Source organism: Aquarana catesbeiana, linkage group LG01 (assembly GCF_042186555.1).
Source record: "Aquarana catesbeiana isolate 2022-GZ linkage group LG01, ASM4218655v1, whole genome shotgun sequence".
Taxonomy (NCBI): Eukaryota; Metazoa; Chordata; class Amphibia; order Anura; family Ranidae; genus Aquarana; species Aquarana catesbeiana.
The window spans coordinates 851,259,153-851,284,637 of record NC_133324.1 but is presented as its reverse complement, the minus strand read 5'-3'; positions in this window follow the sequence as shown (position 1 = coordinate 851,284,637).

Below are 25,485 nucleotides of genomic sequence, written 5' to 3'. Positions count from 1 at the left end.
CATATGGTGAATTGGGTCAGTGGACCAATATGACCGCAACTCACTCTTTTTGGTTATGCCCATGTTGAGGGAAAGGCCCAGAAAGATCTTAAATTCGGAGACCGTAATTGGTCTCCAATCTCTGGCAAGGGAGGACTGGGGATTAGCGGCGATGTGTTGACCAGCGTATTAATTGCTTTGGTCCACAATAGATCTATAGAGATCTTCGGTCAAAAACAGTGAATAAAAATCCAGTGGCATAAAGTCAACTGTTTCCACCTGAATTCCGGGTTGGCCAGTGAAAGGGGGAAGTACGGGTGCTGCAGAAGTGGTGGGTACCCAATTCGGATTGGCGAATGCAGCAGGAAGGGCACTATGGGCACGACGGGCCTGTCTTTGTCTTATTGGTGGCAGCGGGACACTAGTTGTGCTTGCCACCTCGCCAGCTTGAACTGCACTTATGGGACTCGCCACGTCACCACGTGATACTGCAGTGCTGGATGTACGACCAGGGTGTACTAGGCCGCTGGTGCTTGCCAGTTCACCAGAAGGAGTAGCGGCACTAGTACCTCTCTGCTCCATACGAGAGCCCTGCGGTTCTTGCACTTCAAGGACAGAAGAAGAAGATCGGGGTCTGGTACGCCTGACCCTAGCAGGGACCACAACTCCGTCGTCAGAGCTATCTGTCATGGAGCCGCTGTCCTCTACAGGTTCGTATTCTGAGCTTGAACTTGACAGATGAGTGACTTCCTCTTCACTATCTGTCATGCTCAGAAACGTGTAGGCCTCTTCACTAGTGTACCTTCTATTTGCCATTTTGGGCTCTAAATTTAGGGGTACACTAGTGAGACTCACAGGCAAAAAAGCTCCTGACTGTCAGCGACTGATTCAAAGCGCTACCAAAAAACTGTTAGCGATCGCAGGGATCAGGCCTGACTCTGCGAACGCTACAGTTATGTGTGCTTAGTGTTTTGTGACAGTTATCGATCGATACTGCACTTGGGTGGGCTGGGCTGGGCTGGGCCGAGGAGCAAAACGCAGGTGCTAGCAGGTATCTGGGCTGATCCCGCTAACACTGCGTTTTTTTGGGGGACCCTAAACTGCTGGGGAGTATAGATCTGATCGGATCAGATATCGATCCGTTCAGATACTATAGCACTAAGGGAGGTGTATGCTGCGTGCGTGGGTGTTAGCGGTACTGGCGCTAACCTGACGCTGCCTGGGGCGACGCAGACCTTATCTGATCCTAAAAACTTAACTTCTATCACCGCCGGGCAATTAGGGGGTTAAACCTTTATAGGGTAATAAACGGCGGGTGCCCTAAAACTGTAATAAACTACAATAAACTACAAAAAACAAACCAACTGACCAGCGTCACCTGTAACAATTATATGGTGATCGCTGGTGAAAGGGTTAACTAGGGGGCAATCAAGGGGTTAAAACCTTTAGTAGGTAGTATATGGGGGTCCCTGTCGCTATAAAACACTGACAGCAAACCTATATACTTACCTCCCTAACTAGCGTCACCTGTGTCACTAATACAGCGATCAGAAAAACGATCGCTTAGTGACACTGGCGACGGGGGGTGATCACGGGGTTAAAACTTTATTAGGGGGGTTAGGGGGGTACCCTAGACCTAAAGGGGGCTAACCTAACTGCCCTAACACTTGTAACTGTCACAAACTGACACCAATGCAATAAATCATAAAAAAAAAAAAAACTGCTATTGGTGTCAGAGTGACAGGGGGTACAGGGGGGTGATCAGGGGGTGACTGGGGGGTGACAGGGGGGTGACAAGTGTGCCTGCGTGTTCTACTGTATGTGTAGTGTTGGTGCACTTACTTGGATGTCTTCTCTCCTTGGCGCCGGACGAAAAGACCGGCTCGAGGAGAGATGACATCACTTCCTCCGCTTCTGTTTACATTCACAGAAGCCGAGGAAGCTTGTCATTGGCCAGGAGCGATCGCGAGGGGGGGGGGCCATGAATGAGTGGCCTCCCCCTCACCTTTGATCGACCCTGACCTTGATCCGACCGCCGCTGGCACTGGGGGGGGTCCGATCGGACCCCCCACCCGCGGGCAGGCAAGGACGTACAGGTAAGCCCTTTTGCCTGCCCGTGCCGCTCTGTCGACGTACATCGTCGTGCGGCGGTCGGCAACTGGTTAAATTTATAGGGAGACTAAGCAAGCATGCTTTTCTCAGTTGGTCATTATTGGCTCTGATTTGAGACACCTGTATATGAGAGAAGGGATGGCCAATACCAGACCAGCTACAGACACAGGCTAGGGTCGTAAAGCTAATTGCCTCTCTTGATCACTCAGCCAAATGGGGTTGAGAATCAATCACCAGTAATATTACTATTGCAGTGGGGTTGGTTTAGAGCTAGCATTAAATATAGAAGTTTAAAGATATGGCAGCAGAAGATGTTTACCAAAAATGTTACAGCAAAGTCAGTTCAGTAGAGATGTACAGATGGATAGATGTTTACCAAAAATGTTACAGCAAAGTCAGTTCAGTAGAGATGCACAGATGGATAGATGTTTACCAAAAATGTTACAGCAAAGTCAGTTCAGTAGAGATGCACAGATGGATAGATGTTTACCAAAAATGTTACAGCAAAGTCAGTTCAGTAGAGATGTACAGATGGATAGATGTTTACCAAAAATGTTACAGCAGGGGTCCTCAAACTACGGCCCGCGGGCCACATGCGGCCCGCCGAAGACATTTATTCGGCCCACCCCACCCAGGGCCGGATTCCCGACAGGCCAGGCTCGGGCCGGGGCCAGGTTGGCTCGGCTTGGGCAGGTCCACTCTGCTTCAGCAGGGAGCGTATCCGCTCCACTCAAGCCGCCTCCCCCACCCCAGTAATGGAGGGCTCCGTGTGCCACGCTGCATGCTGGGAAGTGTAGTTTCCAGCACAGTCCCGCGCGGATTCACGTCTTCCTCACGCAGACAGGAGGCGCAGAGGGTGACAGCGAGACAGGAGGCGCGAAGAGTGACAGTGAAAGCAGAGTCTTCAGGCAACAGCCTACTAACAGGTGAGGACCCCTGTCCACCCCACTGTCCCCCTGTCCACCCCACTGTCCCCCTGTCCACCCCACTGTCCCCCTGTCCCCCCCTCTGTCCACCCCTCTGTCCCCCTGTCCACCCCACTGTCCCCCTGTCCCCCCCTATGTCTGCCCCTCTGTCCCCCCCTCTGTCCACCCCTCTGTCCCCCTGTCCACCCCTCTGTCCATCCCACTGTCCCCCTGTCCATCCCTCTGTCCCTCTGTCCATCCCTCTGTCCCCCTGTCCACCCCTCTGTCCCCCTGTCCACCCCTCTGTCCCCCTGTCCACCCCTCTGTCCCCATGTCCACCCCTCTGTCCCCATGTCCATCCCTCTGTCCCCCTGTCCACCCCTCTGTCCATCCCACTGTTCCCCTGTCCATCCCTCTGTCCCCCTGTCCATCCCACTGTCCCCCTGTCCACCCCTCTGTCCCCCTGTCCACCCCTCTGTCCATCCCACTGTCCCCCTGTCCACCCCCCTGTCCACCCCACTGTCCCCCTGTCCACCCCACTGTCCCCCCCTCTGTCCCCCTGTCCACCCCTCTGTCCCCCTGTCCACCCCTCTGTCCATCCCACTGTCCCCCTGTCCATCCCTCTGTCCCCCTGTCCATCCCTCTGTCCCCCTGTCCATCCCCCTGTCCCCCTGTCCACCCTTCTGTCCCTCTGTCCCCCTGTCCACCCCTCTGTCCATCCCACTGTCCCCGTGTCCACCCCACTGTCCCCCTGTCCACCCCACTGTCCCCCCCCTCTGTCCCCCTGTCCACCCCTCTGTCCCCTTGTCCACCCCTCTGTCCATCCCACTGTCCCCTGTCCACCCCACTGTCCCCCTGTCCACCCCACTGTCCCCCCCTCTGTCCCCCTGTCCACCCCTCTGTCCCCCGTCCCCCTGTCCATCCCTCTGTCCACCCCTCTGTCCCCCTGCCCACCCCTCTGTCCCCCTGTCCATCCCCTCTGTCCCCCTGTCCATCCCCTCTGTCCCCCTGTCCATCCCCTCTGTCCATCCCACTGTCCCCCTGTGCACCCCACTGTCCCCCTGTCCACCCCTCTGTCCATCCCACTGTCCCCCTGTCCCCCCCTCTGTCCCCCTGTCCCCCCCTCTGTCCCCCTGTCCACACCTCTGTCCATCCCACTGTCCCCCTGTCCATCCCACTGTCCCCCTGTCCACCCCACTGCCCCCCCCCCTGTCCCCCTGTCCACCCCTCTGTCCATCCCTCTGTCCCCCTGTTCATCCCCTATATATATTATTATTTATTATTCATTCTTTTATTCTTTTGCACTACAAAAAAGATGTGTGCATAGGAATTTAGGAATTAGTTCATATTTTTTTTTAAATAATAAAATCTTACAGCATAGTCAGTTCAGTAGAGATGTACAGATGGATAGATGTTTACCTGTAAAAGAGCAGAGAAGACATGATCAGGATTGATAACTGCGTTGGTGAAACTGCGCATCACTCGTGACAGAGCCACTCAGGAAAGAGCCATGATGTCTGCGCCTTGCCCCTGTCTGGGCCACCCCATAGGATGCTTTAAATTTATAGGGAGACTAAGCAAGCATGCTTTTCTCAGTTGGTCATTATTGGGTCTGATTTAAGACACCTGAATATGAGAGAGGGGATGGCCAATACAAGACCAGCTACAGACACAGGCTAGGGTCGTAAAGCTAATTGCCTCTCTTGATCACTCAACCAAACTGGGTTGAGAATCAGTAGAAATGTACAGATGGATAGAGTTCAGTAGAGTTGTACAGATGGATAGATGTTTACCAAAAATGTTACAGCAAAGTCAGTTTAGTAGAGATGTACAGATGGATAGATGTTTACCTGTAAAAGAGCAGAGAAGACATGATCAGAATTCATAACTGCGTCGGTGAAACTGTGCATCACTCATGACAGAGCCACTCAGGAAAGAGCCATGATGTCTGCGCCTTGCCCCTGTCTGTGCCACCCCATAGGATGCTTTAAATTTATAGGGAGACTAAGCAAGCATGCTTTTGTCAGTTGGTCATTATTGGGTCTGATTTGAGACACCTGAATATGAGAGCAGGGATGGTCAATACCAGACCAGCTACAGACACAGGCTAGGGTTGTGAAGCTAATTGCCTCTCTTGATCACTCAACCAAATTGTGTAGAGAATAATAACCACTAATATTACTATTGCAGTGGGGTTGGTTTAGAGCAGGGGTCCTCAAACTACGGCCCACGGGCCACATGCGGCCCGCCGAGGACATTTATTCGGCCCACCCCACCCAGGGCCGGATTTCCGACAGGCCAGGCTCAGGCCAGGGCCAGGTCGGCTCGGCTTGGGCAGGTCCACTCTGCTTCAGCAGGGAGCATATCCGCTCTGCTCAAGCCGCCTCCCCCACCCCAGTAATGGAGGGCTCCATGTGCCGCGCTGCATGCTGGGAAGTGTAGTTTCCAGCACAGTCCCGCGCGGATTCACGTCTTCCTCATGCAGACAGGAGGCGCGGAGGGTGACAGCGAGACAGGAGGCGCGAAGAGTGACAGCGAGAGCAGAGGCTTCAGGCAACAGCCTACTAACAAGTGAGGACCCCTGTAAACCCCACTGTCCCCCTGTCCAACCCACTGTCCCCCTGTCCACCCCTCTGTCCACCCCTCTGTCCCCCTGTCCACCCCTCTGTCCCCCTGTCCACCCCACTGTCCCCCTGTCCCCCCCTCTGTCCCCCCCTCTGTCCACCCCTCTGTCCCCCTGTCCACCCCTCTGTCCATACCACTGTCCTCCTGTCCATTCCACTGTCCTCCTGTCCATCCCACTGTCCCCCTGTCCATCCCACTGTCCCCCTGTCCATCCCTCTGTCCCCCTGTCCATCCCTCTGTCCCCTTGTCCACCCCTCTGTCCCCTTGTCCACCCCTCTGTCCCCCTGTCCATCCCACTGTCCCCCTGTCCATCCCTCTGTCCCCCTGTCCATCCCTCTGTCCCCCTGTCCATCCCTCTGTCCCCTTGTCCACCCCTCTGTCCCCTTGTCCACCCCTCTGTCCCCCTGTCCATCCCACTGTCCCCCTGTCCATCCCTCTGTCCCCCTGTCCATCCCTCTGTCCCCCTGTCCACCCCTCTGTCCACCCCACTGTCCCCCTGTCCATCCCTCTGTCCCCCTGTCCATCCCACTGTCCCCCTGTCCACCCCTCTGTCCCCCTGTACACCCCTCTGTCCATCCCACTGTCCCCCTGTCCACCCCACTGTCCCCCTGTCCACCCCACTGTCCCCCCCTCTGTCCCCCTGTCCACCCCTCTGTCCCCCTGTCCACCCCTCTGTCCATCCCACTGTCCCCCTGTCCACCCCACTGTCCCCCTGTCCACCCCACTGTCCTCCTGTCCACCCCTCTGTCCCCCGTCCCCCTGTCCATCCCTCTGTCCCCCTGTTCATCCCCTCTGTCCCCCTGTCCATCCTCTCTGTCCCCCTGTCCATCCCCTCTGTCCCCCTGTCCACCCCTCTGTCCCCCTGTCCATCCCACTGTCCCCCTGTCCACCCCACTGTCCCCCCTTCTGTCCCCCTGTCCACCCCTCTGTCCCCCTGTCCACCCCACTGTCCCCCCTCTGTCCCCCTGTCCACCCCTCTGTCCCCCTGTCCCCCCTCTGTCTCCCTGTCCACCCCTCTGTCCATCCCACTGTCCCCCTGTCCATACCACTGTCCCCCTGTCCACCCCACTGCCCCCCCTCTGTCCCCCTGTCCACCCCTCTGTCCATCCCACTGTCCCCCTGTCCATCCCTCTGTCCCCCTGTCCATCCCCTATATATATTATTATTTATTATTCATTCTTTTATTCTTTTGCACTACAAAAAAGATGCGTGCATAGGAATTTAGGAATTAGTTCATATTTTTTTTAAACTATAGTGCGGCCCTCCAACAGTCTGAGGGACCGTGAACTGGCCCCCTGTCTAAAAAGTTTGAGGACCCCTGGTTTAGAGCTAGCATTAAATATACAAGTTTAAAGATATGGCAGCAGAAGATGTTTACCAAAAATGTTGCAGCAAAGTCAGTTCAGTAGAGATGTACAAATCGATAGATGTTTACCAAAAATGTTACAGCAAAGTCAGTTCAGTAGAGATATACAGATGGATAGATGTTTACCTGTAAAAAAGCAGAGAAGACATGATCAGAATTGATAACTGCATCTATGAAAATGCGCATCACTCGTGACAGAGCCACTCAGGAACAAAACATGATGTCTGCGCCTTGCTCCTGTCTGCGCCACCCCATAGGATGCTTTAAATTTATAGGGAGACTAAGCAAGCATGCTTTTCTCAGTTGGTCATTATTGGCTCTGATTTGAGACACCTGAATATGAGAGAAGGGATGGCCAATACCAGACCAGCTACAGACACAGGCTAGGGTCGTAAAGCTAATTGCCTCTCTTGATCACTCAGCCAAATGGGGTTGAGAATCAATCACCAGTAATATTACTATTGCAGTGGGGTTGGTTTAGAGCTAGCATTAAATATAGAAGTTTAAAGATATGGCAGCAGAAGATGTTTACCAAAAACGTTACAGCAAAGTCAGTTCAGTAGAGATGTACAGATGGATAGATGTTTACCAAAAATGTTACAGCAAAGTCAGTTCAGTAGAGATGCACAGATGGATAGATGTTTACCAAAATGTTACAGCAAAGTCAGTTCAGTAGAGATGTACAGATGGATAGATGTTTACCAAAAATGTTACAGCAGGGGTCCTCAAACTACGGCCCGCGGGCCACATGCGGCCCGCCGAGGACATTTATTCGGCCCACCCCACCCAGGGCCGGATTCCCGACAGGCCAGGCTCAGGCCGGGGCCAGGTCGGCTCGGCTTGGGCAGGTCCACTCTGCTTCAGCAGGGAGCATATCCGCTCCGCTCAAGCCGCCTCCCCCACCCCAGTAATGGAGGACTCCGTGTGCCGCGCTGCATGCTGGGAAGTGTAGTTTCCAGCACAGTCACGCACGGATTCACATCTTCCTCACGCAGACAGGAGGCGCGGAGGGTGACAGCGAGACAGGAGGCACGAAGAGTGACAGCGAGAGCAGAGACTTCAGGCAACAGCCTACTAACAAGTGAGGACCCCTGTCCACCCCACTGTCCCCCTGTCCACCCCACTGTCCCCCTGTCCACCCCACTGTCCCCCTGTCCACTCCTCTGTCCACCCCTCTGTCCCCCTGTCTACTCCACTGTCCCCCTGTCCACCCCACTGTCCCCCCCTCTGTCTGCCCCTCTGTCCCCCCCTCTGTCCACCCCACTGTCCCCCTGTCCACCCCTCTGTCCCCCTGTCCATCCCACTGTCCCCCTGTCCATCCCTCTGTCCCCCTGTCCATCCCTCTGTCCATCCCACTGTCCCCTTGTCCATCCCTCTGTCCCCCTGTCCTTCCCACTGTCCCCCTGTCCACCCCTCTGTCCCCCTGTCCACCCCTCTGTCCATCCCACTGTCCCCCTGTCCACCCCCCTGTCCACCCCACTGTCCCCCTGTCCACCCCACTGTCCCCCCTCTGTCCCCCTGTCCACCCCTCTGTCCACCCCTCTGTCCATCCCACTGTCCCCCTGTCCATCCCTCTGTCCCCCTGTCCATCCCTCTGTCCCCCTGTCCATCCCACTGTCCCCCTGTCCACCCCTCTGTCCCTCTGTCCCCCTGTCCACCCCTCTGTCCACCCAACTGTCCCCCTGTACACCCCCCTGTCCACCCCACTGTCCCCCTGTCCACCCCACTGTCCCCCCCTCTGTCCCCCTGTTCACCCCTTTGTCCCCCTGTCCACCTCTCTGTCCATCCCACTGTCCCCCTGTCCACCCCACTGCCCCCCTGTCCACCCCACTGTCCCCCCTCTGTCCCCCTGTCCACCCCTCTGTGCCCCTGTCCACCCCTCTGTCCCCCTGTCCACCCCTCTGTCCCCCGTTCCCCTGTCCATCCCTCTGTCCCCCTGTCCACCCCTCTGTCCCCCTGTCCATCCCCTCTGTCCCCCTGTCCATCCCCTCTGTCCCCCTGTCCACCCCGCTGTCCCACTGTCCCCCCCTCTGTCTCCCTGTCCACCCCTCTGTCCCACTGTCCATCCCTCTGTCCATCCCACTGTCCCCCTGCCCCCCCCCTCTGTCCCCCTGTCCCCCCTCTGTCCCCCTGTCCACCCCTCTGTCCATCCCACTGTCCCACTGTCCATCCCACTGTCCCCCTGTCCACCCCACTGCCCCCCCCTCTGTCCCCCTGTCCACCCCTCTGTCCATCCCACTGTCCCCCTGTCCATCCCTCTGTCCCCCTGTCCATCCCCTATATATATTATTATTTATTATTCATTATTTTATTCTTTTGCACTACAAAAAAGATGTGTGCATAGGAATTTAGGAATTAGTTCATATTTTTTTTAAACTATAGTGTGGCCCCCCCACAGTCTGAGGGACCGTGAACTGGCCCCCTGTCTAAAAAGTTTGAGGACCCCTGTGTTACAGCAAAGTTAGTTCAGTAGAGATGTACAGAAGGATAGATGTTTACCTGTAAAAGAGCAGAGAAGACATGATCAGAATTGATAACTACCTTGGTGAAACTGTGCATCACTCGTGACAGAGCCACTCAGGAAAGAGCCATGATGTCTGCGCCACCCCATAGGATGCTTTAAATTTATAGGGAGACTAAGCAAGCATGCTTTCCTCAGGTGGTCATTATTGTGTCTGATTTGAGACACCTGAATATGAGAGAAGGAATGGCCAATACCAGACCAGCTACAGACACAGGCTAGGGTCGTAAAGCTAATTGCCTCTCTTGATCACTCAGCCAAATGGAGTTGAGAATCATTCGCCATTAATATTACTATTGCAGTGGGGTTAGTTTAGAGCTAGCATTAAATATAGAAGTTTAAAGATATGGCAGCAGAAGATGTTTACCAAAAACGTTACAGCAAAGTCAGTTCAGTAGAGATGTACAGATGAATAGATGTTTACCAAAAATGTTACAGCAAAGTCAGTTCAGTAGAGATGTACAGATGGATAGATGTTTACCTGTAAAAGAGCAGAGAAGAAATGATCAGAATTGATAACTGCTTCGGTGAAACTGTGCATCACTCATGACAGAGCCACTCAGGAAAAAGCCATGATGTCTGTGCCTTGCCCCTTTCTGCGCCACCCCATAGGATGCTTTAAATTTATAGGGAGACTAAGCAAGCATGCTTTTCTCAGTTGGTCATTATTCGGTCTAATTTGAGACACCTAAATATGAGAGAAGGGATGGCCAATACCAGACCAGCTACAGACACAGGCTAGGGTCGTAAAGCTAATTGCCTCTCTTGATCACTCAGCCAAATGGGGTTGAGAATCAGTCACCAGTAATATTACTATTGCAGTGGGGTTGGTTTAGAGCTAGCATTAAATATAGAAGTTTAAACATATGGCAGCAGAAGATGTTTACCAAAAACGTTACAGCAAAGTCAGTTCAGTAGAGATGCACAGATGGATAGATGTTTACCAAAAATGTTACAGCAAAGTCAGTTCAGTAGAGATGTACAGATGGATAGATGTTTACCAAAAATGTTACAGCAGGGGTCCTCAAACTACGGCCCGTGGGCCACATGTGGCCCGCCGAAGACATTTATTCGGCCCACCCCACCCAGGGCCGGATTCCCAACAGGCCAGGCTCGGGCCGGGGCCAGGTCGGCTCGGCTTGGGCAGGTCCACTCTGCTTCAGCAGGGAGCATATCCACTCCACTCAAGCCGCCTCCCCCACCTCAGTAATGGAGGGCTCCGTGTGCCACGCTGCATGCTGGGAAGTGTAGTTTCCAGCAAAGTCCCGCGCGGATTCACATCTTCCTCACGCAGACAGGAGGCGCGGAGGGTGACAGTGAGACAGGAGGCGCGAAGAGTGACAGCGAGAGCAGAGGCTTCAGGCAACAGCCTACTAACAAGTGAGGACCCCTGTCCACCCCACTGTCCCCCTGTCCACCCCACTGTCCCCCTGTCCACCCCTCTGTCCCCCTGTCCACCCCACTGTCCCCCTGTCCATCCCTCTGTCCCCCTGTCCACCCCTCTGTCCCACTGTCCCCCCCTCTGTCCCCCTGTCCACCCCTCTGTCCCCCTGTCCATCCCTCTGTCCATCCCACTGTCCCCCTGTCCACCCCTCTGTTCATCCCACTGTCCCCCTGTCCATCCCACTGTCCCCCTGTCCACCCCACTGCCCCCTCCCTCTGTCCCCCTGTCCACCCCTCTGTCCATCCCACTGTCCCCCTGTCCATCCCTCTGTCCCCCTGTCCATCCCCTATATATATTATTATTTATTATTCATTCTTTTATTCTTTTGCACTACAAAAAAGATGTGTGCATAGGAATTTAGGAATTAGTTCATATTTTTTTTAAACTATAGTGTGGCCCCCCCACAGTCTGAGGGACCGTGAACTGGCCCCCTGTCTTAAAAGTTTGAGGACCCCTGTGTTACAGCAAAGTCAGTTCAGTAGAGATGTACAGAAGGATAGATGTTTACCTGTAAAAGAGCAGAGAAGACATGATCAGAATTGATAACTGCCTTGGTGAAACTGTGCATCACTCGTGACAGAGCCACTCAGGAAAGAGCCATGATGTCTGCGCCACCCCATAGGATGCTTTAAATTTATAGGGAGACTAAGCAAACATGCTTTTCTCAGGTGGTCATTATTGTGTCTGATTTGAGACACCTGAATATGAGAGAAGGGATGGCCAATACCAGACCAGCTACAGACACAGGCTAGGGTCGTAAAGCTAATTGCCTCTCTTGATCACTCAGCCAAATGGGGTTGAGAATCAATCACCAGTAATATTACTATTGCAGTGGGGTTAGTTTAGAGCTAGCATTAAATATAGAAGTTTAAAGATGTGGCAGCAGAAGATGTTTACCAAAAATGTTACAGCAAAGTCAGTTCAGTAGAGATGTACAGATGGATAGATGTTTACCAAAAATGTTACAGCAAAGTCAGTTCAGTAGAGATGTACAGATGGATAGATGTTTACTAAAAATGTTACAGCAAAGTCAGTTCAGTAGAGATGTACAGATGGATAGATGTTTACCTGTAAAAGAGCAGAGAAGACATGATAAGAATTGATATCTGCGTCGGCGAAATTGCGCATCACTCGTGACAGAGCCACTCAGGAAAGAGCCATGATGTCTGCGCCTTGCCTGTGACTCCATGCCCTCCTGAGCATTGTTATGATTATTCAGGATTTCACTACAGGTCAGACTTGTTGTCACCGAGTTTCACACAGTAGATTATACATTCTCATAGACATCAACACAGAAGTCCTTCATAAAATAGCAAAGTTAATTAGCACAGACAACAATGGGTGAAACACTCTTATGCCCTGTACACACGATCAGACTTTCCGATGGAAAATGTGTGGTCGGAGCTTGTTGTCGGAAATTCTGACCGTGTGTAGGCTCCATCGGACTTTTTCCATTGGAATTTCTGACACACAAAGTTTGAGAGCTGGATCTAAAATTTTCCGACAACAAAATCCATTTGCGTAAATTCCAATCGTGTGTAGACAATTCCGACACACAAAGTGCCATGCATGCTCAGAATCAAGCAGAAGAGCCGCACTGGCTTTTGAACTTAATTTTTCTCAGCTCGTCGTATGTGTTTGTGTGACCGTGTGTATGCAAGACAAGTTTCAGCCAACATCCTTCAGAAAAAATCTGATGGATTTTGTTGTTGGAATGTGCGATCATGTGTACGAGGCATTAGAACCTGTGGCAAGCCAGACTAGACTCATTTACATTATAGAAGACAACACACAGGTGGCTGGAGTTGATGACATTAGCATCTAACAGTATATGTTTCAACAGTATGAATCAGTCACTCTTTCTAATATGGCATACACAGGGTTCGCAGAGTCTGTGTGTCTTGAAGGACATGGACCTGAATCTAAAGTAACACCACCTCAAGGGTCCCCAGCCATACAGCTCACAAAGAGCACCATTCCCCCAAATGCCAGGGCCCATAATCGATAGGCAAGAGGCTAGCATTCAGTCCCCTTCAAAAGCCTCTGTCCCGGGTGTGTCTATCACAATATTTATTATAGCAAAAAGTAAAAAATAATGTGTTTTTTTCAAAATTGTTGCTATTTTTTGTTTATAGAGCAAAAATTAAAAACCGCAGAGGCGATCAAATACCACCAAAAGAAAGCTCTATTTGTGGGGAAAAAAAGGACATCTATTTTGTTTGGGTACAAAGTCGCATGTCCGTGCAATTGTCAGTTAAAATGACGTAGTGCCAAATCACAAAAAGGAGGGGGTAAATTTTTCTGGGGCTGTGGTTAAAGAATTCTTTGATCTTAATGCCCCCTTGGTCGATGACCCCTTCACACTGAGGAATACTCATGAAGTCTACATTAGGGGACTACTCATGCAAATGTGTACAAAAATAAAAAAGCAGCAGACAAAGCGCCTCAACGACTTATTAGCCAAAATACACTACTCTAGTAAACCTTAACAAACAAAACACTACGCAAAAAATCCATGACCAACTGTTCACTACTAGACAGGACTTACAAACACATTTAATACCCCTCCACGACAACCAGCTACACTCCTTAGAAAGCCCACTCATACAGTTGTAGGAATAAAGCGGGGAAACTATTGGCCATTCAACTAAAAGAAAAAATAGTCAAGCAAAACATTTCTTACATCACAAACCCCAAATCAAAACAAAAAGTCACAAAACCAAAAGAAATAGCAGACGCCTTTAGCAACTACTATGAAGCACTCTATAATCTCAAAAATTATCCAGAAACGTACCAGCCAAACAACAACATCATATTAGACTTCCTAGCATTGGTAGACCTGCCCACACTCTCACTAACTGATTTATCCAAACTGAACCAACCTTTCACTATACCAGAAATGGAAAAAATAGTCAGAAGTTTACCCAACAACAAATTTCCAGTTCCAGATGGATACTCCTCTGAATATTACCAACTATTCAGCTCCACCCTGTCCCCGTATTTGTTACTAGGGATGAGCCCGACTTACGTTCGACTCGAACATCAGGTGTTCGCCGAATAGCGAACAATTTGGGGTGTTCGTGGCAAATTCGAAAGCCGCGGAACACCCTTTAAAAGTCCATGGGAGAAATCAAAAGTGCTAATTTTAAAGGCTTATATGCATGGTATTGTCATAAAAAGTGTTTGGGAACTGGGTCCTGCCCCAGGGGACATGTATCAATGCAAAAAAAGTTTTAAAAACTGATGTTTTTTCAGGAGCAGTGATTTTAATAATGCTTAAAGTGAAACAATAAAAGTGAAATATTCCTTAAAATTTTGTACCTGGGGGTGTCTATAGTATGCCTGTAAAGTGGCACTTTTTTCCCATGTTTAGAATAGTCACTGCACAAAACGACATTAATAAAGGAAAAAAAGTCATTTAAAATTACTCGTGGCTATAATGAATTGTCAGTCTTGGCAATACAGATAAAAGAAGTCATTGAAAAAAATGGCATGGGATCCCCCCAGTCTATTACCAGGCCCTTTGGGTCTGGTAGGAATATTAAGGGGAACCCCGAACCAAAATTTAAAAAAAAAGTGCGTGGGGGTCCCCCCAAATTCTATACCAGGCCCTTCAGGTCTGGTATGGATATAAAGGGGAACCCCTAAGCCAAAATTTTTAAAAAATGGCGTGGGGGTCCCCCTCAAAATCCATACCAGACCCTCAGGTCTGGTATGGATTTTAAAAGGGAACCCCGCACCAATATTTAAAAAAAAATGACGTGGGGGTCCCCCAAAAATCCATACCAAAACCTTATCTGAGCACGCAACCTGGCAGGAAAAGAGGGGGGCGAGAGAGCACCCCCCCTCCTGAACCATACCAGGTCACATGCCCTCAACATGGGCAGGGTGCTTTGTGGTAGTCCTCCAATGCACCTGGTTCCCATGTTGATGGGGACAAGGGCCTCATCCCCACAACCCTTGTCCGGTGGTCGTGGGGGTCTGCGGACAGGGGGCTTAACAGAATCTGGAAGCCACCTTTAACAAGGGGACCCCCAGATCCCGGACTCCCCCCTGTGTGAAATGGTAATGGGGTACAAATGTACCCCTACCATTTCACAAAAAAAGTGTCAAAATGATACAATTTGCAAGACACGGCTTAGGACAAGTCCTTTATTAAAAAATAAAAAAATAAAAATGTCCCACGAAGTCCATTCATCTTCTCTCTCTCCACCGATGGACCAAAAAAGAAAAAAAAAAACAAAACCGCGACTGACCCGCCTCTATGGGAGGTACCCGCCATATGACACATCTTCGCTTTGACAGTTCTTTTATAACAGAGGGCGGGGCCACACGGTGACATTCCCGGGTGACCCTGTCCCCTCTGTTGCACGGGGACTGCCCTATGGCTTTCCCGGGGTGTCAGAGGGGGTGGGGTCACCCATTTACGTAAACAGGTGACCCCGCCCTCTCTGATGCATGGAAACTTCCCAATGGCTTCCCCGTGGTGTCAGAGGGGGCGGGACCACCTGGGTACTTAACCCGGGTCAGACCACAGACGCAACCAGAAGGATGATAAATCTCCTAAACCTAGTGAAAAAAAAGGAGAGCCTTCTCTGCTTCTAACATTGGATGCAGAGAAGGCTTTTGATAGACTACACTGGGGATATCTCAATAGAGTTCTGGAGAAATTTGGACTGTTAGGGCCAATTCAAAAAGCAATATTAGCATTATACTCCTCTCCCTCGGCATATGTACTCACAGAAGGAATGTTTTCCAAAAAATTCCAAGTTACTAATGCGACCAGACAAGGCTGCCCCCTATCCCCATTAATGTTTGCCCATCATGGAACCCCTGGTGGAGAAAATCAGATCAAATCCAAATATACAAGGTATCTCATCCCACGATACCCAACATACAATATCACTATTTGCAGATGATGTCATACTATCACTATCTAACCAGGTCACCTCCTTACCCGCAGCCCACAAAATACTTCAACTATTTAGCAAGGTGGCCTATTGCAAGGTTAACACTACTAAATCAAATATATTAGCAATAGATAGAAATCTTAAAATGTCCCTGCAACAAAAACCACATCCATGGACCACAGACTCTATAACCTATTCAACTTACTTGAATCCAACTTACTTCCCCTCTCACAAATCTATATAGCTCCAACTACATTCTCCTCATTAACACTTTCCAATAAGAACTATCTAGAATCCAAAAACACTTTCTAACCTGGTCAGGCCGCATAGCAGCATACAAAATGGTACTACTGCCAAAGTTGATCTACTACTTTAGAGCACTCCCAATTCAAATACCCACTTCTTTCTTTACAACGAGGCAAAAACAATTTTCTGTCACGGTCCCTACCATGCCATGCAAACAGCCAGGTGTGGTCATGCCCCAAGTGGCTCAAGAAGGTATTGAACCCATGACTTTCTGTTTATTGCTCCTGTTGTATTGCCTCTGAGTCACACCTCAGTTCATTATTCAGCCTGGTTTCCAGCTTTGCCTTGTTCTGCATGTTGCACTGAGAGCTATACTCTGGATCTTGCTTTGCAATTAGTACCTGTCACTCCTGGTTCAGCTGAGGTAGTTTGTCTAATCATCTGGGTATAAAACACTGCCTCACTCTGAGGGCTGGGTGAGTTTATTGTCTCTTGTATCGCCAAAGGTTCCTGTTTTCCTATGTTCTTATTTTCAAGTTTCATTTTTCCAAGACTGACCCCGGCTTCTGACCCTAGCTCTGTTCATCATTTACTCTGACTTCTGGAATCCCTCACTACAGCTTCACCTCAACAATCCTTTGGTTAATTCCTGTCAAGCCCCCGTGCACAGATTCACAGCACAGGTAGCTTTTTACCTTGTTATCGTGGGCTGTGTGTATTTGCAAGGGTGAGCATACATCTCTGCACTATGGAATCCAACCAAGGTAAGCCATTACATTGTTAAAATTTGTATGGGCAGGAAGCAGGGCTAGATGCTCACCCCGATTGTAAAGCAAGCATAAATCGGTGGGGGGAATGGGCCTACCAGTCCTAAAAGACTACTTCACAGCAGCTGTCATAGACCAACTTAAAAATTGGTTTGCCAAACCCATTATTAAACCCTGGTGCCAACTAGAACTTGCATGGCTACACTCTAAATCCCCACTCTCTCTTCTTATGGCTTCCAATCTACCTAATACTAGCAATATAGCCGGTCATCCCACCATGCAAGCAGTAATCCTAGCTTGGTCCGAACTAAGATCAATGAAGAATGATTACTCTCCATTCAGCCACATTCCCATTCCCTTAGAAACTCTTAAGTGGGTGATTCCCAACATATCGCTAAATAAATGGATATGTAAAAACATCCAATCCCTAGCAGATATTGTCATAATGGGTGAATTGATGCCCTTTGCAAATATCCAAAACAAATACCAAATCCCAGCAACAGAAAATTTCACATATACCCAAATCTCCTCATTTTACCAATGTACAAAATCCTCCCACATACCTTTTCCAGAAAAGGTATGGTCATTTCTCCATTCTAACATCCCAAAAGTGAAAGGTATTACTCTGATCTACAACACACTCAACTCAAAGGATACCTTCAACTAAACACCCTACTCGTATGGGGAAAAAGAACTGGGCAAAACGTTCTCAAACCAACAATGGCTAAATGCAATCAAATGCAATCATCAGTTCTCCAGATGCTCAAACTATGAAGAACTAGCACAAAAACTCATATTAAGGTGGTATTTCACCCCATACCTAGTAGCTAAATTCTCAAAAGACAACTCAAATCTATGTTGGAGAGGATGCGGGCAGGTGGGGAGTCTAACTCATGTGGTCTGGACCTGCCTCCATCTTCGCAGCTTCTGGTCAGAAATGTTCAAATTGATATCAAAAGTAACAAGAGACTTTGTAAAACCAAGCATTGAACAGCCCCTCCTCAGCATAAATATATCAAATTACCCAATCTCAGTCAGATCAATAGCCACACATATACTACTTGCTGCACGCTCAGCAATGTACAGAAGGAAAACCAACAAGATACCTAGTATAAGGGAAATCACAACAAAAATCAACATGATAGCTGAATATGAAAAAAAATTCTTGCTTACAGGGAACATCTCTAAATATGAATCCAACTGGTCTATCTGGAAAAACTTTTCACCTACAGTTTTGTGACTAGCACATCCATGTGTAAAATAACAGCTGTTACCTCTGTTGAACGTTAAAACCTGTCTACAACCTCTTCTCTGTTGACCCATTTGAGTCAATAAGTCAGTAGGAGACAACACCCTGCAATATGCCCTATTGTATCGGAATAAAAAATTTGATTCTCACCTATAGTACGATACTCAACAATATCCCATTGTATCCAAGGTATTGACAAAAATACATTGATACATAGGAATGAGTAAAAATATTGTTATATACAAAACTTTTTCTGGAATGTTTTAAACTAATGACAATCATTTGAATTAAAGGACTACTACAGAGGATAGTGCTGCCCCCCCCCCCCCCCGGGCACAGCTTGTCCCCATTGGGGTGTCCTAGGGGGAAGCCTGTACCCTCTACAACACTTACCATTTCATCCTAATAGGCACTCATGTTCATTATTACTCATTTATGCATGATCTATCTACCTTGTCATTCGCAGTTATTATAAGTACTGTATTAAAATGTATGAAAACCATTATCTGTTGTTTACACTCCATGAAAAATTTCAATAAAAACGATTGAAATTAAAGAAAAGTTTTTCTCTTTTTAGTCTACAGTTACCTTTGGAAAAATAAAAGTAGAGCAGTACTAGTATAATGGATGTGGTTGGAATATCATGATGAAATGTCTATTCCAATATATATAAGTACACGCTTTATGCTTTATAATGCTTTATATGCCTGACATATATCAACATTTGCTTATCAGTTATCAGCCTTAAAACATATTTAGTAGAATACTGTGGAACTGCAAGAGTTAACAGAAGAATCGCACCTCTTCCGAAAATACACTCAAAAGTTAACGCCAACGTTTCAGAAGAAGCAAGAACATTGCAAGAACATAGCTACTTCCTCATATGGATGACCCAGCTAAAGCTTATATTTTTTTGTCACAATATATATATATATATATATATATATTTGTGGTTGTTTTGTGGTTTGCATGCGCTAGCCTTATCTGACGTATCGTAATCTTAATGAAATGGTATATAAGTCTTGAAAAGAGGAAATATTAAAGAGAATGTATTTTACTCTGAACTGAGTATCTCAGCGTAATTACTTCAGCGCGAGCACGCTCTATATTCAATTTGACCAGGGGCAGAAATAATAATACCGGACCTTGGTTGGTTCTGATCCAATACACTAGATACTGACAGTAAAAGTTAACAATACTGTACATACCCTTTGATCAGAATCCCTCACTTAAACACTATCCAAAGGCAGCTGTGTGAATAGGGGCTTTCTCAAAATTTCCATTTACATATTCATCTCCTACAGAGCAAGAGCTTTTTTGCTAAAATACTGGGATTTGCATTGTGTGGAAAAAAGACCATATGCACAAGGTTTGCAGATGATGCTGAAGATACAAATTCTGCAACAAGAGATGCATGTTAACATAGATATATTCTGCTGTTACCTTTGTTTTCCCATAGAATTGCTTGAAAGTGAATATGAATATGAAAAAAATTCTTGCATACAGGGAACACCTCTAAATATGAATCCAACTGGTCTATCTGGAAAACCTTTTCACCTACAGTTTTGTGACTAGCACATCCATGTGTAAAATAACAGCTGTTACCTCTGTTGAATGTTAAAACCTGTCTACAACCTCTTCTCTGTTGACCCATTTGAGTCAATAGATAAGAGACAACACCCTGCAATATGCCCTATTGTATCAGAATAACAAAATATGATTCTCACCTATAGTACGATACTCAACAATATCTCATTGTATCCAAGGTATTGCCGAAAATATATTGATACATAGGAATGAGTAAAAATATTGTTATATACAAAACTTTCTCTGCAATGTTTTAAACTAATGACAATCATTTAAATTAAAGGAGTACTACAGAGGATAGTGCTGCCCCCCCCCCCCGGCACAGCTTGTCCCCATTGGGGTGTCTGGGGGGGAAGCCTGTACCCTCTACAACACTTACCATTTCATCCTAATAGGCACTCATGTTCATTATTACTCATTTATGCATGATCTATCTACCTTGTCATTCGCAGTTAATAGAAGCACTGTATTAAAATGTATGACAACCATTATCTGTTGTTTACACTCCATGAAAAATTTCAATTAAAAACAATTGAAATTAAAGAAAAGTTTCTTCTCTATTTAGTCTACAGTTACCTTTGGAAAAATAAAAGTAGAGCAGTACTAGTGTAATGGATGTGGTTGGAATATCATGATGAAATGTCTATTCCAATATATATAAGTACATGCTTTATGCTTTATAATGCTTTATATGCCTGACATATATCAGCATTTGCTTATCAGTTATCAGCCTTAAAACATATTCAGTAGAATACTGTGGAACTGCAAGAGTTAACAGAAGAATCACACCTCTCCTGAAAATACACTCAAAAGTTAACACCAACGTTTCAGAAGAAGCAAGAACATTGCAAGAACATAGCTACTTCCTCATATGGATGACCCAGCTAAAGCTTATATTTTTTTGTCACAATATATATATATATATATATTTGTGGTTGTTTTGTGGTTTGCATGCGCTAGCCTTATCTGACGTATCGTAATCTTAATGAAATGGTATATAAGTCTTGAAAAGAGGAAATATTAAAGAGAAGGTATTTTACTCTGAACTGAGTATCTCAGCGTAATTACTTCAGCGCGTCCACGCTCTATATTCAATTTGACCAGGGGCAGAAATAATAATACCGGACCTTGGTTGGTTCTGATCCAATACACTAGATACTGACGGTAAAAGTTAACAATACTGTACATACCCTTTGATCAGAATTCCTCACTTAAACACTATCCAAAGGCAGCTGTGTGAATAGGGTCTTTCTCAAAATTTCCATTTACATATTCATCTCCTACAGAGCAAGAGATTTTTTGCTAAATTACTGGGATTTGCATTGTGTGGAAAAAAGACCATATGCACAAGGTTTGCAGATGATGCTGAAGATACAAATTCTGCAACAAGAGATGCATGTTAACATAGATATATTCTGCTGTCACCTTTGTTTTCCCATAGAATTGCTTGAAAGTGAAATTAAAAGGCTTATTTTTTTTTAACCACTTGCCGACCACTCTCCCACAATCTACTGTGGATGAGCTGTAGGCAAAGTGATGTAGCCGTACATCACTGCCTACTTTTGTGTTTAGCTTGCACATGATTGTACACAGTGGGAGCCTGTCAGCAAGTCCTGGCTGGGACCTGCAGATTGTCCAGGACCTGCTGATTAGACCTGCTGATCGGCTGTGTGCAATCACAGCCCCGAGCTCTGTTTTGATAAACAACACAGAGCTCTGCACAGAAGCAGCGATCTGTCAGTTTCTCATCCCTGCAACGGGATGGAAAACTGAAAGATCTGGTTGTAAAAGCAGCACACTTTACACACATTACACATAGTTAGGCACAAATTTAACTCCTTAATCACCCTAAATGTTAACCCCCCAGCCAGTGCCATTAGTATAGTGACAGTGTATAGTATTATCACTAATCACTGTATTAATGTGACTGGTGATGTCAGTGGCAGTTAGTCCCCCCCTAGCATCAGTTAGAGTCAGATTACCCACTGCACTGTCGCAGTCCCATCGAGATGGGTCTTGGGTAAGTATTATGTTGGGTAAGTATTATGTTGGGTCCGGGGGGATGCTACACACAGAATGTTTTTTACTTTCATGCATAGAATGCATGAAGGTAAAAAACCTTCAGGTTTACAACCACTTTAAAGAAAGACTGTGTTTAGGGTGTGGAAAATGGCATTATTAATATCTTATTTTTAAAATGCAATTTCCTTGGCTTTCATGTTGATGCACAGCCTTCAAAACTTTCTGAGTCACTGACCTGTCTGAACAAGTAAGCAGATTAGGATCAAGGACTTGGAAAACGCTCAGGACAGTCAGACAATTGTCATTGTCTGCAATAGCGGATAGCATTTTTCTCATTATAGGTTTCCTTCAAATATTGTTTTTCTGGAGCTGTCCAGTGCTGCTGCTAGTTGTAAAAGGCAAAATATAATATATTTTTTTTGTTTTGTTTTGTTTTTTTTTTTTGTTTTTTGTTTTTTGTTTTTCTTTCCAATAATTTTTATTGGTTTATCAAAAATTGCATGGAATAACAAACTTTTGACGCAAAGTAAGAAAAAACAGAACAAAATACAAAGTACAGAGAACAAAGAATTCCAGTACAGCTTAGAAACAACTGCATTGCATAATCTAGTGGGAAAACTTCACTTATTCCTTTTCCATATACTCCATGACTTGGCAAAGGTGGGGCATTGCAGGGCATTGATTGCCAGGAGGAGTTCAAAGGTATAGTTTTGGTCCACCATCTCCACCATGTCAGAGAGGTTTGGGGTGAGATTAGATTTCCAATTTCGTACCACTAAGAGACAGGCTGTGAGCAAAATATGGGTAACCACAGATTGGAACTCTGCTGTATATAGATCTATTCCAATGATGATTATGGCTAAGGCAGGTTCGGGATTTTTAAGGATCCCAGTGCAATGGGCGAGTAATTGGAAGACTCGTTTCCAAAAGCTGGTGAGATTGGGGCATCCCCAGAACTAAACCAGCATAAGGCGGATAAGGAAGGAGAAAAGTAGCATTGGGAAGACACATGGTATGAGAGATATTAGGGCTGCACACCCCAAAAAGTACAATATGGGAGAATTCCCCTGGGGTTTTTTTTAGCAGCGGAATTAGTGAATTCAAATAATTAATTAGTTAAAATGAATTCTTTATTAGAAAATAACATGACACAGACATGTAGCAGTTAAAATATGAGCTTTGGTAAGGGGATAATAATACCTTTCCAAAGTACAAGAAATGCAAACACAAAATTATACACAGCATCACATATCAGAATGTCTGTTGTGTAGATTCTCCGACGCATTTCTACCCATGCGGTAAAGGTCTTCTTCAAGGAGTTGGTTTGCTATGGAAAAATATATTTACCATTTCAAGTGTCAACAGGGTATATTACACCTAATACACCTACACCTACAATTTTTATAAACATGAGGTATAGTTACTAATGGAAGGTATAAATAGTAGACATGTGCACACTGAAATATTTCGTTTCAGAATTTCGTTTTCGTCTGAAAAATAAATTTATTTAGTTACTCCCGAAATTCGTTTCTATTTATTTCGTTTTTCGTTAAAAATTGCATTCGTCCGAAAATCCAAATTAAGGTCGAATCTGTCATTGAAGGCTTACGGTGTCTGGCGAATGTTCAAAGAAGATTCGACGGAGCAGCTAAACTGTACGCCGTATAGTTTACCTGCTCCGTCGAATCTTCTTAGAACTTTCAACAGACACCATAAGCCAAAGTACGTGTGTACTTAGTTCTACCTATTTTACTGCTCCACCTCTTTGGTTACAATCAGCCAATAACATTCATCATCATCATTATTTTTATTTATCTTTCCTCCCCTACGTCGAATCTTTCCTCCCCTACGTCGAATCTTTCCTCCCCTAAGTCGAATCTTTCCTCCCCTACGTCGAATCTTTTCTCTCTACGTCGAATCTTTTCTCTCTACGTCGAATCTTTTCTCTCTATGTAGAATAATCTTGGACTAATAGAGCTAAGGTTAGGCACATTCGACCACAGGTTTGATGGACACAGATTGTTATTGTCATCATCATGTCGAATCTCCTATCTATATCGATCTGTTGTAGCAACGAAAACGAAAATAAAGCATTTGTTTATGTCGGATCTTTCGTTTTTCGGACTCTGCACTTTCGTTATCGTTTGTTAAAACGATAACGAAAATACCTGAAATTCGGCCGAAAATGCATTCGGACGAAAACGAATGCACATGTCTAATAAATAGTAGATCTCCTGACCAGAATTCCTTAACCACTTCAATACTAGGCACTCCCCCCCCTTCCTGCCCAAGCCAATTTTCAGCTTTCAGCACTGTCGCTGTTTAAATGGCAATTGCGCGGTTATGCTACACTGCACCCAAACAAAATTTTCATCATTTTGTTCCCACAAAAAGAGCTTTCTTTTGGTGGTATTTGATCACCTCTGTGGTTTTTATTTTTTGCTAAACAAATAAAAAAAAGACAGAAAATTTAGAAAAAAATACATTTTTCTTTTGATTCTGTTATAAAATTTTATAAATTACTACGTTTTCTCCTTCACTGATTGGCACTGATAAGTCAGCACTGACGGGCACCGATAAGGTGGCACCGATGAGTTAGTACCAATGAGGTGGCACTGATGGGCACTGATGATGGGCACTGATGGGTGACACTGATATGCAGTACTGATGGTCATTGATAGGCGGCACTGATGGGCACTCATGGGTGGCACTGGTGGGCACTGATGGACACTGATAGGTGACACTGATGGGCACTGAAAGGCTGCACTGATGGGTATTTATGGATGGCACTGATAGGCGGCACTGCTGGGCACTGATAGGCACTGATAGGAAGCACTGCTGGGCACTGATGGCACTGATACGTGGCACTGATGGGCACTGATGCGCGGCACTGATAGGCATCACTGATGGCACTGGCAGGCATTGCTGATGGGCACTGATTGCCATCTCCCTGGTGGTCTAGGGTGGCATACCTTTTAGGGTGCCTTTGTGGGCATTCCTGGTGGTCTAGCGGCATCCCTGTTGGTCCTGGGTGGGCATCCACAGGGGGGCTGTGCTGATAAACAATTATCACAGACCCCCCTGTCAGGAGACTGACCGGCTCTCCTCTACTCGCGCCCATGATTGGACATGGCTGATCACGTGGTAAAGAGCCTCAGTCAGAGGCTCTTTACCGAGATCGGTGTAGCGGTGTGTCAGACTGACACGCAGCACCACCGATCGCTGCGATGTGCGCCCCTGTGGGAGCGCACTGACAGTTATCCTGCTGGACATTATAAGACGCCCAGTCAGGACAACTGAACCACCATCATTCTGCTATAGGCTGGGCAGGAAGTGGTTAAAATCAGTTGGATGATCCCATGGATCCCTTGGCTACTCGTACTCCGAGGAAGGATACCATTTCACTCAGTATGGCTTACAAGGAGTCAGTAGTATAAAAAGAGGTTGGGTTTGAGACTTTGAATGAGGCATATGGTCAAACAAGCATATGCCTCCATCCCTGTTGCTTAATAAGAAGAGTCCCGGAGTCATTGATACCTACCTGCAACCTTACGTCATCTCTATGCCATCCTTTGTAAAGGACACGATTCATTTCTTACAAATCATTGAGAAATTGACCATTTCTGAAGAATCGGTTCTTGTTGCCATTGATGTTGAGGCCCTGTATAGTTCCATTCCCCATGACAGGGGAATGGCCACTATACAGAGGATCCTCCAACAGGGCTCCCGCTATTTAGAGTTCTGAATGAGTT